Raw genomic sequence first — 15507 nt, forward strand, 5'->3', positions numbered from 1 at the left:
TGAAGGAAGGAAGGAAGGAAGGAAGGAAAGGTTGAATGAAGGAAGGAAGGAAGGTTGAATGAAGGAAGGAAGGAAGGAAGGAAGGAAGGAAGGAAGGAAGGAAGGAAGGAAGGAAGGGAGGGAGCGAGGGAGGGAGCGAGGGAGGAAGGAAGGAAGGAAGGAAGGAAGGAAGGGAGGAAGGAAGGTTGAAAAAAGGAATGAAGGAAGGAAGGAAGGAAGGAAGGATGGAAGGTTGAAGGAAGGAAGGAAGGAAGGATGGAAGGTTGAAGGAAGGAAGGAAGGAAGGAAAGGTTGAATGAAGGAAGGAATGAAGGTTGAATGAAGGAAGGAAGGAAGGAAGGTTGAAGGAAGGAAGGAAGGAAGGAAGGGAGGAAGGAAGGTTGAAAAAAGGAATGAAGGAAGGAAGGAAGGAAGGAAGGAAGGATGGAAGGTTGAAGGAAGGAAGGAAGGAAGGAAGGAAGGAAGGATGGAAGGTTGAAGGAAGGAAGGAAATGTTGAAAAAAGGAATGAAGGAAGGAAAGGTTGAATGAAGGAAGGAAGGAAGGAAGGAAGGAAGGAAGGAAGGAAGGAAGGAAGGAAGGAAGGAAGGAAGGAAGGAAGGGAGGGAGGAAGGAAGGAAGGAAGGAAGGAAGGGAGGAAGGAAGGTTGAAAAAAGGAATGGAGGAATGAAGGAAGGAAGGAAGGAAGGAAGGTTGAAGGAAGGAAGGAAGGAAGGTGGAAGGAAGAAAGGAAGGAAGGAAGGGAGGGAGGGAGGGAGGGAGGGAGGGAGGAAGGAAATGTTGAATGAAGGAAGGAAGGAAGGAAGGAAGGAAAGGTTGAATGAAGGAAGGAAGGAAGGTTGAATGAAGGAAGGAAGGAAGGAAGGAAGGAAGGTTGAATGAAGGAAGGAAGGAAGGAAGGAAGGAAGGAAGGGAGGGAGGAAGGAAGGAAGGAAGGAAGGAAGGAAGGTTGAAGGAATGAAGGAAGGAAGGAAGGTTGAAGGAAGGAAGGAAGGAAAGGTTGAATGAATGAAGGAAGGAAGGAAGGTTGAATGAAGGAAGGAAGGAAGGAAGGAAGGAAGGAAGGAAGGAAGGTTGAAGGAAGGAAGGAAGGAAGGAAGGAAGGAAGGAAGGGAGGAGGAAGGAAGGTTGAAAAAAGGAATGAAGGAAGGAAGGAAGGAAGGATGAAGGTTGAAGGAAGGAAGGAAGGAAGGAAGGATGGAAGGTTGAAGGAAGGAAGGAAATGTTGAAAAAAGGAATGAAGGAAGGAAAGGTTGAATGAAGGAAGGAAGGAAGGAAGGAAGGAAGGAGGAGGGAGGGAGGAAGGAAGGAAGGAAGGAAGGAAGGAAGGAAGGAAGGAAGGAAGGAAGGAAGGAAGGAAGGAAGGAAGGAAAAGTTGAAAAGTTGAGGTGGATGCTGGCAAATACTGCGGCATGGTCAAACTGGACCTCCAAAAGGCTTTTGACACCGTGAACCACTCCATACTGGTTAACAAGCTAAAAGCAATTGGTTTCGATAGCACATCAGTGAGCTGGACGCAATCCTACCTGGCGGGGAGAGAACAGATGGTGGAGGTGAATGGAACACTGTCCCCCCCCCCCCCCCTCCCAGTGAGCTGTGGCGTTCCACAAGGGAACATACTAGGGCCTTTACTGTTCCTAATATATGTTAACGACATGACTTCAGCTTGTGACTGCAACTTGTTCCTGTTCGCAGATGACTCGGCACTGCTAGTCTCGGACAGGAACAAACTGCAGCCCTCAGCTCGGAACTCGGTAGAATCTGCACCTGGCTCGCTGATAACAAACTATCTTTACACCTGGGAAAAACTGAATCCATTCTCTTTGGCTCTAATAGTAATCTCAGCAAGGCAAATGGCTTCTTGGTTAGAGTGGGTGACAATGTTATCACACGTAAAGATGAAATTACCTACCTAGGTTCCATCCTGGAGGCTAATCTTTCCGGTGATAAAATGGCCACCAACGTAATCAAAAAGGTCAACCATAGAACAAGATTCCTTTACAGGATCTCCTCACTGGTCGACAAAAACACCTTGAAGACCTTAACAGGAGCCCTTGTACAGGGTTTCTTTGACTATGCATGCACCTCCTGGTACCACAGCACCTCAAAGGCCCTTAAAACCAGGCTCCAGACTTCCCAAAACAAACTGGTCAGGCTCCTACTTGACCTCGCCCCCCAAACCCACCTCACCCCTGCCCACTTCGACAGGCTGGAATGGCTTAGGGTCGACGACAGAGTACAGCATCTTGCAATGGGTCTGGTCCACAAGATTCGATACACCACCAAGATACCCATGTACCTGTCTAGATACTTCCTTAATGTTAACGAAGTCCACACCCACAACACCAGAGGGAGTGCAACGAACCATTTACAACCCAGATTCGGCACAAACAAGGGACTAAATTCTTTCGCTCCTATGCCACCAAAATGTGGAACGCCCTACCAACAGTCATTAAGACATGCAAATCCCTTGACTCCTTCAAAACCGCTCTCAAAGGGCACCTACGGACGGCTGCAATTCGAAACTGGCCCCTGTAAAATCGGAATCCCTCAAACACGGACGCAAGGACAACACAAGAGACGGTCACGGCCACACAGCCAACTCAAGGTACGGCCACTGAGCCGACTTGGGGACCCAACACAAGAGATGGTCACGGCCACACAGCCAACTCAAGGTACGGCCACGGAGCCGACTTGGGGACCCAACACAAGGACAACACAAGAGACGGTCACGGCCACACAGCCAACTCAAGGTACGGCCACGGAGCCGACTTGGGGACCCAACACAAGGACAACACAAGAGACGGTCACGGCCACACAGCCAACTCAAGGTACGGCCACTGAGCCGACTTGGGGACCCAACACAAGGACAACACAAGAGATGGTCACGGCCACACAGCCAACTCAAGGTACGGCCACGGAGCCGACTTGGGGACCCAACACAAGGACAACACAAGAGACGGTCACGGCCACACAGCCAACTCAAGGTACGGCCACTGAGCCGACTTGGGGACCCAACACAAGGACAACACAAGAGATGGTCACAGCCACACAGCCAACTCAAGGTACGGCCACGGAGCCGACTTGGGGACCCAACACAAGGACAACACAAGAGACGGTCACGGCCACACAGCCAACTCAAGGTACGGCCACTGAGCCGACTTGGGGACCCAACGCAGCTCCTCCAAGGAAAACAAACAAATGAACGGAGCTGAACGTGAATCCCCCCCACCGCCCACCCCTTTTTTTCCCTCACTGTATATGTTTCTTTTCCCTTTTTACCTCCTTTATGATGAATTCCTGTTCTGTCCTTTGTCTATATAGAAGTGTCTATTTGTACGTCTCTAAATGTTTTTGATGAATTGAACATTGTGGACCCTATTGGAAACAAGTGTAATGCTTAATTGGGTCGTCCACTCACAGTTAACAGCTTTTGTATTGAGTTTGTGCTTGAAATGTACTGTAATTCTGCAAACTGTTAATACATTTTTCAATCAATCAAGACAGTCACTTTAGACTAGAGTACTGCAGAGGGGGTGGGTGGGGCTGTGTGTGTGTGTGTGTGTGTGTGTGTGTGTGTGTGTGTGTGGGTGTGTGTGTGTGTGTGTGTGTGTGTGTGTGTGTGTGTGTGTTTTGCTCATTGAAGGTTGTTAATATCAAGGCAATTATATTGATGCACTGTCAAATAGGTCTACATATATTCTAAGCTAGCATATAGCTGTATAGACATCCTGCTCATTACTGTGCACAAATGTATACATCTTTGTGTTTGAGCACAAAATGTATTTTGAGAACCCCCATATTTTCAGTAAAGCGTGCACGCTGTGCGGCCCCCCACACACCATCATTCTCAGTTCAATCTAGTTGAATACCCCTGCTGTAGGTTACAACAACAAACAGCTGCATATCAATGGTAAGGTGAATACTGTGCATGTCAACCAGTGACCATACTGTATCTGCTACATGCTTGGACACACCTGCTTATGAGATAGACATTGACCTGACCTTTAGCACATGATATTAACAGCAATTAATTATATCAGATATCGATATCGGCCAAAATGTCTCATCGGCACATCCCTATAATTAACTGATCACTTTCACTGATTCAGCCAGTTTTAGCCCTAAAACCCCAAATAATGATGAATTAGTATTAGTTATAGCCATTTTAAGCTCCTGGCAGCCATATTGGACGCCATCTTGAAAATGACCCCTTTCCGGAACATATATTTTCCTAGATTTTCAGTATATTCTTAAAGGGATAGTTCAGATTTTTTGAACTTAAGTTGTATGAAATACTTGCCATTAATATAGTGGTTGCAACTGTATTAATTGATTGCCCGAGTCCTGTGGTGGGAGTTCTGCTCTGGTTTTGGTGAAATATCAAGTATTTCCGGTCATTTTGTGGGGGGCACTGGGGGCCACGCAGTAAAAGTAAATTAATCCACAAAACTAACGTCATTTGTATTGTTGACCTATTTCTAAAATATTAGTGCAACTTCCGTTCTTTTTTTATCCCTCTATCACACAGAACTATGTTTTTTGTGTCCATATCACTACGCCCAAAAAATAGTTCCATGTGATAGAGGGGTCAAAGTTGAACGAAAGTCTCGCTAATATTTTAGAAATAGGTCAACAATACAAATTACCCTCACAGTCTTATAAAGCAAATGCATTGCTGGTGTTTGCATTTTGACTTTTATATAAAGAAATCAAAGATTAAAAAACATATCAATAAAGAAATCGATATAAACCTTTGTAAAAAAATATACATATTTAGCACCATGCTCGAATGCCCTGTCAAAAACAGCAAAAATCCCTAAAACAAAAGAAAGCAGCAAATGAAAAAAGAAAACCTCACTCATCTTTTACTTTCTCGAATAACAACCTAAAACATGAACCTTGGTTGAAAAAAACTAAAGTTGCCCTTTAAATACTCCACATTGAGGCTGGAAAGGTGGGGTGAATTGTACCATATATGGACCACAAGCCACTTGTAGTATTCAATCAATCAATCAAAAACCATTGCAGATGCATGCAATAAGTGATTTTTTAAACCAGCAATTGCTGTAGAGTATTATTATTAGTAGTAGTAGTAACTGTCTCTCCAGATGTTAGAAAATGCATGTTCAGGTCAGGACACCAATTTAATCCAACAGGAGAGAGAAATCATGCAGTATACTGGATAAATAAGTGAAAATGCAAGTTATTACATAAATAAGCAAGCAGACAAAATTGGAACTGGAACACTTAAGCTGAAACAAACTCTTTCCTGACATTATGTACTACAGATGTATGGCTTAAGTCTAAAAATATTACACAACCAGATTGTGTTATAGGCTAAAGGATTTACTGCTGTCAATCTAATTCAGCCATATCACTAAAGCAATTGCAATGGCATGTTGGCAAGATAGAATATAGACATGGTTTAAGTAGGCTATGTTTTATAATAATAGCCCAAAACTGCTAAATCAATTGTTCTACAATTGCAGTGTAGTCAAAAGTACAATGATTCACTCTAGTTGAGCAAACAGAGGCTAAACTGAAGACCCATTCTCTTACTCAATACAATTATTTGTTTCGGATGTCAGTATGCAGTTGAGGCGAAGACTGCATGGATGCAGACTATAATATGACTGACTGGTAATTCTAATGCAGTGCTTATAGCATATATGATATTAACTTCAAGCATGTAATGGTGTAATATTTTCAGTAGGCCTAGTGGCCTACAGTTTGTCTAAATCGTGGAGTTATATACAAATGCGGATTGCGGTAATGGAGTGGAATAATAGACACGTGGAGCACACATAGGCCTAGAGTATAGGAGCGCATCAGCATGTTCCATAGTTATAAGCGCGTCAATTGTGTTACCCATATAGTTATAAATAAAGAAACCACTTTAGTTATTATTAATCAAATCTGGTGTTCCTATGTTGGGATTACCATATCTTTGTGGTGGGCCTACTAGCAATGCATCTAAAATAGCTTACAACGCGTTCGCTTGAACTTGAAGCAGCCTGTGACTCCTACATTCGCGGTGCAGAGTTATAATATCTGATGCCTTTTTATAACAATGACAACATATATCATAAAAATACCTGTGAAGAGACACCCGCTTCGGAACACCCGAATCCGAAGCGGGTAGAGGTGGACGAGTCTTTCGTATATCACTTGTAGAACACGTCGGCATCTTGATCTTCGTCTTGTCCGGAGCTCTTGAAGTTGAAAAAGAAAGTACGGTCTAAATTCAAACAAAATGCCACACCGTGGGAACACTACACCCACTCGATTGTTCGTTGAAGGTGTATACGCTCTACAACACCACGATCGTTTTGACTTACAATGTGTTGATGGCTTGTACATCGGATATTTTCTTTGCGCGACACCTACGCTCAACGAAGTAGAACTGAGATGTCCAATTTGTCCGAACTAATTTTCGTGGGAAAACCACACCCACTGATCAATCGTTGCGGTGTACGTGATCTACAAACCATTATGCCTTGAATTACAATGTGTTGTTCGCTTGCAGATCGGATATTTTCTTTGGACGACACCAACGCACAACGAAGTACAACTGAGAAAGACAGCAAGCCAAACTTGTATGTCCTGCACACATTTGCAATTTTGTTCTCTCTGCAAACTGCATGCCCTGCACATACATTGCGTTGTACCCTAACCCTATTGCACATTTACATCTTTGCCTTGCACTGTTGCACACATTTGCTGACACTTGAAAGGTAGGCTACGTTCGATTTGATTTCACTTTTAAAACTGAACTTGATTCATAGAAATTCCACAATTGCACTTATGATAACGAGTCGTGTGACTTCTTCTGTCCAGCTAAAATATATTGTCTACCTACAGCTGTATTACTATTAGGCGTAGTCATATAGCCTACTTGCATCACATATGTTAATCTGGTAGGATTTAATATATGTGTAGCCTACTTTACATGACATTTTTGTAATACAATCTTTCATTACCTATTCACCTTCTAGAATCTGCATGAGATGGCTGCTGTTTGTGCTGCTCCAAGCTTGGACAGACCCTGTGAGAGTAAGTCTATGACTACAACTGTAAATTACCATGACAGATATTTCATAATAAGTAATAACCGACAAAAACTACATAAACATAGGTTCCACTGTGGCGTGAATCACATTTTACATTACTTGAAAATTAAACAGTTTATAATGAAGGTCCCACTTGATGTACATCAATTTACATATTGGGTCTAGAAAAGTGTCTTACATCATAGCACTGACATGTAGTTTTTTCACAATTTATATAGAATGAAAAACAACTAATGTTGCATGGGTTTTATTTTTATCTTCAGTTCAAGGAACATAACCCTCAGAGCTAAAGATGCGCTCTATGAATTAACATAAGACAATTAACAACATAAGATTTGCTATATGGTTTACATGATGCTATAGTCCAATTTAGGTTGACACATCGCTTGTTGTTTTTTTATATTGCATCTTTAAATATGCTTTCTACTGTTGGCCAGCTGGCTGTAAGTTGTTGATTTGCTATGTTGCATCTATTTAATTGTGTTTGATTTTCCTGCTTTTTTAGTGAATTTGTTGTACAGCACTTTGTGACTTTGTTCAGAAACGTGCTATATAAATAAAGTTATTATTATTATTATTATTAAAATGCATTTATATGTATATTTTTTCTTTTTTTAACAACAAATAATTAATCCTATCACCTGTCACCATGTCTATTTTTTCATAATCATAGCTGTTGAACACCCTTTACGTCTGTGTGTTGGTTAAAAAAAAACATTGAATTAATGAAAAGTATTAAAAGACAAAAACTGTTTCTGTACTTTACAGATCCTACAATATGGCTCATAGGAAGTAGCTACATCCGGCGTGGGGAAGAGAGAGCCAGGAAAACCATCGGCACCCATCTTGGGCTCAATGCCCAGGTGTACTGGTTTGGCTGTGGTGGCCTGAGATGGGAGAAGTTGGTCCCCTTCTTCTACAAATGCCTGAAAGGAGGAAGAGCCCCGGATGTCATCTTGGTCCACTGTGGTGGGAACGACCTGGCGAAGGTGAAGAGTGTAGATCTGGTGAATCTGATGAAGAAGGACCTGCAGCACCTTCACAACACCTTCCCACAGATGACCATCATCTTTTCGGAGCTCACCCAGAGATGCCAGTGGCGGGGTGCTGCAAGGCCTGGCAAAATCAACAAGGCCAGAAAATGGGTGAACAGTGTGATGGCTACTTTTGTTAGGGAATTGGGTGGGAGCATTGTGGCTCATCCTCACATAAAGTTTGACTGCCCTGGCCTCTTTCTGAGTGATGGAGTTCATTATACCGCTTTGGGTAATGATATTTTTATAGACAGTATGGTTCAATCCCTTAAAGCAATGATCTAGAGCGGGTAAAACTGCCTCTTAAACTTGTGATGCAAGTTCATTTTTGACTACTTACAGAGCTCCAAGCATAATTGGCAGATTTACCCAACCTAGATCATAGCTTTCAATAGGTTTTTGTTAAAAAAACACACACACACACACACACACACACACACACAAACTGGCCAGGGCATATTTCTTTATGTGAGGATGTATTTCTTTTTAATTGGGGGGGGTATCAATTTGTAGTCATCACACTGTTCACTCATACTCTGTTTGTCCTCCCTTCATCTTTCTCTTCCTCATGTCGGATGTAGCAAAATACTTCATTAATGTCAACAAAGTCCCATGATCACAACACCAGAGGGAGTTCCACAAGCCACGTTCAATCCAGATTTGGTTCAGACAAGGGATTAAATGTATTTCGCTCCTATGCCACTAAAATGTGGAATGCCCTAAAATATGTGAATCCCTAGACTCCTTCAAAACCACTTTCAAAGAGCACTTACAGGCAGCTGCAATTCGAAACTGGCCCCTGTAAAGTCATTTTATATTGTATTTGTATATTGTAACCATGCACCTCATGTATATATTTATAATAAGACATGTTTTACACCTTTAATGTGACAATAAAGTTGAATTTTCAGTTGTAGCTTTTAGTCAACCTTTTCTGGAGTAACTATATGCCATAGTCACAAAGTAAAAGAGACCATGGCATGTGCAATGTATGAAAATGTTGTGGGAATATACAGTATATAATACAACACTGGATATACATCTGCTCTTACATTGACCACCAAAAGCTTGTATCTAAAGCAATACACATGAAACAATATAGACATTTGCCAAATATACGATTTATTGTTTATTTCAATTTAGATATTGACCATTTGACCACACATTTTAAACATGTTTATATTCATCAGGTTGTTGTAAAATAACCTTTACTAATTGCAATTAAGTGTAAAAATGTAATTCAATAATGCAACGACCTGTGGAGATTTAATTTAAAAATAAACTGTTTATGTACACTGCTTGAAATGCATAGTAGGCCTACTTAAATACAGTCAGTAGGAATGCACTCATAAGGCAGTGAACATAAGTCTTACTACAGACAGTATACAAGATATATCATGCCACAAAAAAATGTGGAATAATGCACTTTATTTCATAAGGCAAGGCATGACTTTAAAACATAAGGCCAGCGTTAATGACAGTAACAATGGACTAGTAGGATTTCAATGTGGACAAGGCTTTAATATCTAAAACAAACAAGCCGTTAAAAATGTTTTTAATTCAATAGAAAATAATGTAGTGTACAATGTAAAATTATGTAGTGCTAGGTAAGCAGCACAGTGAGCACACGATGTCAAATGATATTGCCTACCCTTTCAGAAGTTATAATAATCACATTGCCTGCTAGTGTATGTCGGATGGGAGAGTTCAAGACAGGACCTCCAGTGGCTACGGCGAGTAAGCCAGGTAGCTAGCCCGGCCAATAGCACACACATGCAGGGAAGGAGACAACATACCCAGATAACCCTTTTTCACCGGTTGTCTGTATAATATCTATATACTTTTAGCACAAAATAAACCATATAGTTACTAAATCTTGATTCATTTCTAATCTAAACCCTCTAGTTCAAAATATCACTATTGGAAGTCGGAACTTCTCGCAGGGCTCGTACTCGACAGGACAGCGCGTTCATGGCCGACAGGCAGGCTCGTCCATGAAAGTATTTTGTGACGTAGGACCATCACTCAACGTCACCCAGGACCTCAAAGTTGAGGTCCGGAGGAGGGACTTCCGGCAGTCTTCCGGGTGCTTCAAAACGCCACTGAGCAACTTCCACTGACATGAATAGTGGAGGGGGCGGAGCTTCACGCCAGATCAGTCTCTATCCTTTTATATACTCTATGATGCAGGCGCACCTGTCGCCACCTGGTGGAGGAAGTGTGTAACTGTTACTGAATACAAGGATGGTGATTGATGATTGGAATTCTTTATAGGAATAATAATCCCTTTTATGTCGTTTTCGAGGAGGCCCTAGACACAATACACTGAATACACTTTAACAACAACAAAGAAAGGAAAATAAAACATTTAGACAACACAGAAACTACAACAACCAAATCAACAACAATAACAAATATACAAGTAAACAAACATGGTTGAAATTAGCCGCAATTTGCAACTCTAGATTTTTTTACAATGGGATGAATCTAGAGTTGCAATACCCTCCATGCGACGGGCCGTAAAACAAGACGTGAGGGGGAGAGCTTGTTTAGAGCCAAATTCCAATACCGCAACTCGCTCACTCCCCTCGCTCACTCCACTCGCTCCTCGGCTCCGCCCCCAGCGAGGAGGAGTGGAGGAGGAGAGGATTCGATGCGAGGACAGAGTGGTGGAGTGGATTTGCCTCTAGAATCGGAATGTACTCCGCTGTCATTTCAAAGCGACGGCACATTCCGCGATCACTTATGATGTGAATCAATTCAATTCAAAGGGCTTTATTGGCATGGGAAAACATACGTTTACATTGCCAAAGCAAAAGTGGTGGAACAATACAGTGTCACACAGCTGGATCACTGGAACTCTGAACCCAGAGCCGTACAGTCTACAGAATAGACAATTCATTTTTGTGCATGTAACCGAGGCCAATGTGTATGTATTGGTAACATGTGCAACAAGGCTATTTATTCCTGAAATAGTGAATAAGCGCCAGGATGCGCACACTTTTATATTATATGATTGTGAATGTGAAGGGAATTTCTGACCTGCCCGCAGCCCGCGTTCCTTTTTGCTCGTATAAATAACCCCCCTCCTCGGACAGTCCCTCCTCCGACGGTCTTTGCAAATAACGGACACTATAACAGGAATTATAGGTAGTCTCTCTGACTTACATATTCAGTTCAGTTCAGTCCACATATAAATAAATACATTTGTGTAGCAGTCTGTGCATTCAGGCATGCACAGAGAGAAATTAACTATAGCTTTTGAGGTGCACACAATATAGCCTACTTTTATTATGCTTATATCACACAACGCAATAAAGCCAGTGGCTTGTTGTGGTCCTTTCACTTTCACATAGGCTATAGGCTACTGTATCATTCTGAAGCTCTATTAATTCAGTGAAAATGTGTCTCTTCAACAAACAGCAAAGCTTTTTAGTTTAATGTGTGTGCGTGTATGTGTGTGTTGGGTCAGCGACAGCGTCTCATCAGCCGCAGCGGCCGGCAGCTGGTGGATGGGGGTTGGGGGGGTGCATAGTATCGGGTTTCAAGCAGTGTTTTCTGTGCCACATGTGGAGGAGGCGGACTTATGTCACTGGAGAAGGAAAAAAACATGTACACGTGATGCGGAAATCCGCAGCGAGGAGACAACATACCACACCGAGCCTGCACCTGATGTACACTCGCTCTATGCGGTCTCGGAGAGCCCACTCGACTCCTCCACTCGACTCCACTCTCCTCCTCGATGGAGCACTTTAACAATCGGAACGTTAACCATTTCCGGGTCAAGCTGGAATGACCCTGAGTGATCGAGTGGGAGTGAGCGAGTGGCCGAGATTTTGGGTATTGGAATTTGGCTTAATAGAAGGCCGTGCGTGACGGGGCGTCGCGCTGTGTCGGCCTCTTCTTTGGGTGTCTTACCTGCGTGTGTACACCTGGTGCACACGCAGTATCGCCATCTACTGTTTGCAAATAGAATAGGCCTACTAATAAAAAAAAGAAAACTAACGGTGGAACTGCCTGTATCAACCATGTGACATAATAATAAGTCATAACACCTGTGGTTGCGCGGATGTCAGACTATAATTGACGTCATGCATCCACACATATTCCTCTTCCTATCATGCTGGCATGCTGTTTGTGCAAGAAGAATATATTGTGGTTTGACCAACAAGTAGCCTACTCGTCCTTGTTGCCCTTTTGAGTGCCTCCATTTTTGTTTTTCCATTTTTTGTATTAAAATGTCATCGCAAACCAAGTGTTGGAATTGCAGATCACCCTTTGAAAAAGCAAAAAGGGGATTAAAAAGGAGGGTTGGTGTCCTGAGCATTGGCCGAACATCTGGGAAACGGATGTTCCCAGGTGCGTTAAGAAATGATTATGTTTGTGACAAATGTCACGTAAATAAAAAAGAAGCCCTTAGGCAAAAACGGGGGGGGGGGGGGGGAAGGTCCTTGCCCTGCTCCTTCGAGACGCCACCAAGCAAACGGCGATATGGCCGTCGAGTTGGATCCCTCAAAGAGGGGATTCAACATCTGGAGAATAAAAAATACCATAAGGCTTTCAGGACACTGATGCAGGTTTCCAAGTGCCTGAAGACCGCAATGGTTAAGGTGGTGTGTGAGACCATCATGAATGAGGTATTGTATATTTTGTCATTATACATGGGTAGTTGTGTTCTCATGTGAAATGGCAATCAAACATATTTGAATACAGTGCAATTGGTTGTAGCCTAGTCTATTATGGAAATATGTAAAAGTTCATACAATGGTTTGCAAGATTCATCCCTTTGCATATAGCCTCAACATTTTCTAACTAACATTACATAAGCTATTATTCAAACACAAATTTAAATCTCATAAGCGATTGGTGTGACTGCTTTAAACGTCAATCGGCGGCAATACAGGTCTAAACAGAGTTCGAGGAAATGTGCAGTTGATTGAAGCATTCTCTACCTGATATCTAGTTTGATTCCTTCATTTAATTAATCAAAAGAACGGATTGCAACTTTACCATTTATTTTATCTTCTACGTGGTGCATTTATTTGACCTTGCTAAAGGAGCAGTGGACCGTATAAACCTATCAAAATATAAATATGGTTGTATCTTCCAAACAAGGGCAGTCTTTGATTATCCACATATTAGGAAGCAAAGCAGCATTGTATGTGCAGCTGCTTATTAAATTGGATATTGGGACAGGTCGAAATTTAAATAGGGGTACCCCTCGAGGAAATTTAAGTGTCCTGATATAAAATACCATCACCCTCCCTGTGAATGAAAATAAAAATCCAGTCCCCTCCCCAGGTGATTAAACAAAAAGGAATCACCCTCCCCTATTAATTAATATCACATTTACCTGAGTATTATTTATTCCTAACTTTAATCTGCTAGCGTTTTTAATATGTGAGAAAATAAAGTGACCGCAAAAATCACGAAAAGTTACTGTCCGCTGTGAGGCTTGAACTCACGGCCAACGGTCCTGTTGGGAAGAACCAAGTGAAAGCAACAGAGGGGTATCATTGACCAAAGTTGTACTTTAATTCAGAAAAGCTGTAGTATTATATATATATATATAAAACCCGGACTATTTTATTATCAAAATTGGATCACCCTCCCTTGGACTCAAAGTAAAATTAGCTCACCCTCCCTCTGACTAAAATTAAAAAGACATGGCCCTCCCTTATTTTCCTCCAGGGCCCCCTTTTCTAAATTTCGACTGGTCCCTTCATGATAATATTGTTCATAACTGATCTGTTATTAACTAAATCATAATGGAATTGGTGAAAATGGCTATTTGTGTTCTTAGGTTTGATTTTTCTTTTTTTTTTACTCATTTCACTGACCCATCTTTCACATTTCCAGAGAAAGCCATTGTTGACAGACAAAGGTAGTATATTGTCTAAGACAGTCACAATGGAGACCATAACCTCATTCTCATGGGATGAGACAGTGTCTTGGGGAGAGAGCCGTGCCCCTGTCACTCTTCAATGTTTAAAGGCAATGTTTCCCAGCCATAAAGTAATCAGAAGACACAGGACTGTGGGCCCCAGACAGCATAGAAGGTACATCTTTACATGTAACACTATAAATACATACAGGACGGTCAAGTCTATTGAGTAGGCCTAGATCAAATCATCATGAATTGAATATTAAATAATGCTTTCATTAATGTAATTAAAGGGTGCAGACAGAGGAGGAGGCAAACATGTTCCTGAACAAAAGGATCAGAGTGGTTCTGTCCACTATCGCTGTGTAGGGATAGAACTGTGGCGGTATGGTTGTGCCCAGAAGATCATATCTTCACTGTGTGCTCTTGGCATCTGTCAGTCAAAGAAAGCTGCATCTGGCCATGTGGACAGAATTGGCAGTGACTTTGACTGGCAGATCCAAAAATGGAAGCTTGCCATTGAGGTATGTGAAGTTTTCTATTTGACAACCATACTGTATGTGATGTTAAAGTGTGCTTTAATGACATTATTTTTTTCACTATAGTACTAAAAGAGTAACATAGCACAAGCCTTATCTCTGCCTTTATATTTTCACCATCAAAATGTTCTTTTCTGTGTAGAATACCCCTATCCCCAGAGATGGGACAAGGAGGAGATTGGATTGCATGACCTATTCATTGACTTGGAACAACGTTCAGGTAATTGGAACAAACAACAAAAAATGCCTGATGATTTTACAAGTGTGAAGTCATGTGACATTATTGCAAAGAAAGAGTTGTTATACATGTGGAAAAATGGCTTAGGATGAGTTGGTGGAAAATTCAACTGAAAACATTGTACTGTCTTTGCCTTAATGCTGTATGTTCCATACAGATGAGTGTCCATGCTAAACACTTTAACCAGAGCAAGGGGAACCAGTTTCACCTCTGGGCATTGTGTTTTGCTCATCTCAACAAAGTTGACTGTCAAAGGCCCAATGGCCCTGGACAGAGAGCACAGGATGTGTCACCATGGGCAGTTTTGCCCAATGCAGAGGTACAGTACATAATACCACACCTTTGTGATCGTTTATGAAAATTAAAGATTACTCACACATTGATATTGTTCATAATTTTATTCCTGCAGACATACTCTGCTTTTAAAGACAGAATGGTGATAATTGTGGAGAGAATTATGTGTGATCACCTGGACCAACTGACCAACATCAAGAACAGAGTGATCACACACATTCCGTCCAGCACAGTCGAGCCCTAGCAGAGAAGAGCACTGTTGTAAGTTTAATTTATCATGTCTACATTATTGTGTTATTCAATAAAACAAGTGTTGTTATTTCAATTGAGCATGAAAAGTACAAGAGCTTAAAGCTGCATGTTTTCTTTAGTGTATACTTTTTGTTGTTGTATTTGTTATAAATGAGCTTCAATTTCCTGCTCCTACCAAGTATTTTGATTTCACA

This window comes from Electrona antarctica (assembly GCF_951216825.1).
Source record: "Electrona antarctica genome assembly, contig: scaffold_41, whole genome shotgun sequence".
NCBI lineage: Eukaryota > Metazoa > Chordata > Actinopteri > Myctophiformes > Myctophidae > Electrona > Electrona antarctica.